Below are 2,327 nucleotides of genomic sequence, written 5' to 3'. Positions count from 1 at the left end.
TTGTTGTTCCCTTGTCCCTGGGTTTGTTAACACCTCTTCCCTTCCCCCCACCTCCCCCTCTCCCATGTCCCCCTGGAACAGTCAGTCCTGTTGTTTTCTACTCCAGCTTGCTCATCCAGCCTGTCCTATCCAGACAGACCTACGGAGACAGCAACATGCACAAAAACAAGACAGAACAAAACCAAGCAACAGTGTACAACAAAACAGCAACAACATCAAGCCACTGACAAAGAACAAATTAAAACATACCAAGAAAGAAAAGCTTGTAGTTAGTTCAAGGGTCGCTGGCCTTTAAGAGTGTTTTCCAGTCCAGCCTGTTGGGGCACCACGCCCTGTCCCCAAAGTACACCCTCATCATTCCCTGGGGATCTTGCTGTTCCATTCCCTTGCTGTTCCGCTGCACTCCCCCAGTGCTTTGCCTCAGTGTGGTGGGATCAAATCGGGTGTAATTCCCACACTGTGTCTCTGGTGTAGTCCCCCCCAGGGCCATGGGTCAGTGAGGGGCATCATGTCTTATAGTGGGACTGGCCATGTGGTCCTCTCTGTGGACTGGCTGCTCTAATTGGGGTAGTTAGACCAAAACTTAAGTCTTACATTTTCTTCTTCTTTTTTAAAATAAATCACTTTATTGGGGGCTCCTATAGCTCTTAAAACCATCCATCAATTGTATCAAACACATTTGTACATATGCTGCCATCATCATTTTCAAAACATTTTCTTTCTACTTGAGCCCTTGGAATCAGTTCCTCTTTTTTCACTCCCTTCCCCATCTTCCCACCCTTGTAATCCCTTGATAAATTATGAATTATTATTATTTTCATATTTTACACTGACCGGTGTCTCCCTTCATCCACGTTTCTGTTGTTCATCCCCCTGGGGGAAAGGAGGAGGCTGTATGTTGATCATTGCAATTGGTTCCTGCTTTCTCCCCCCAATTTCCCCCTAACTTCATGGTATCACTACTCCCATTATTGTTCCTGAGGGATTTATCTGTTTTCGACTCCGTGTGTTGAGACCTTTTATCTGTACCAGTGTACATGCTCCAGTCTATTTGATTTGTAAGGTAGAACTGGGTTCATGATAGTTGGGGGAAGAAGCTTAAAGAACTAGAGGAATGTTGTGTGTTTCATCGGTGCTATACTTCATCCTGGCTAACTCGTCCCTTCCTTGTAGCCCTTCTGTGAGGGGATGTCCAATTGTCTACTGATGGGCTTTGTGTCTCCACTTCGACCTCCATCATTCGCATTAATATGATTGTTTGTTTGGGGCCTTCTGATACCTGACACCCGATCCCATAGACACCTTTTGATCACACAGGCTGGTGTGCGTCTTCCATGTGGGCTTTGTTGCTTCCCTGCTAGATGGCTGCTTGTTTAACTTCAAGCCTTTAAGACCCCAGATGCTATATCTTCAAATAGCTGGGCACCATCAGCTTTCTTCACCACATTTGCTTATGCACCCATTTTGTCTTCAGCGATCATGTTGGAAAGGTGAGCATCACAGAATTCCAGCTTATTAGAACATTCTTGCATTGAGGGAGAACTTGAGTAGTGCCCTAATGTCTGTCTGCTACCTTTATACTTAACATATAAATATGTGTACCTATATCCCTATCATTATATATTAATATATTTACATATATACATGTCTATATTTATACCTTGACAAATGTCTTTGGCCTCCTAGTTCTCTCCTCTATTTCCTTTTACTTTCCTCCTGTCCCATTATCATGTTTTACCTTCATTTGGCTCTCAGAAATTCCCCTTGGCTACATTGCACTTGCTGAAACCTCACCAGGCATTCTACACCCTCCTCACCATTGATTTTAGATCTCTTATTTTTCTTGTCCCTGGGTTTATTGGCTCCCCACTCCTTTTCCTCCACATTCCACTGCCCCCTGTTTCCTCCCCAACCCCAAACCATCGTTTCCATTGCTTTCTCTTTGGGATTGTTTATCTTGCCTATCTTATATAGACATGAAAAAAGGGGGGTGGCTATAAATAGTTCCCGGTCTGTCAGCTGACCCTCATGCATGTTTTCTAATCAAGTCTGATGAGGGGCCAAGCCCTGCCCTCCAAGTATGAAGCCTGTTTTCAGGATTCCTCAGGGACTTTGCTGCTTTGCTCCCCTTGCTGCTCTGTTGTGCTCCCTTTGTGTTTTGCCAGTCTTGCCCTTTCTAATACATAGTTTCAGTCATTCCAGGACTTACCCTGGGTCACTATGAGCAGGAATCAACTCAGTGGCTGAGAGTTTATTGTGCCAGCCTGGCCGATAAACACAAGTGGGATTAACTAAAGGTCAGAGAGATAAATGGCTCGGCGAGCCTC

This window comes from Echinops telfairi, unplaced genomic scaffold, assembly GCF_000313985.2.
Source record: "Echinops telfairi isolate 266 unplaced genomic scaffold, ASM31398v2 ScPeMD7_7468;HRSCAF=8506_0, whole genome shotgun sequence".
Classification (NCBI taxonomy): Eukaryota; Metazoa; Chordata; class Mammalia; order Afrosoricida; family Tenrecidae; genus Echinops; species Echinops telfairi.
Note: the sequence above shows the minus strand (reverse complement) of the source record.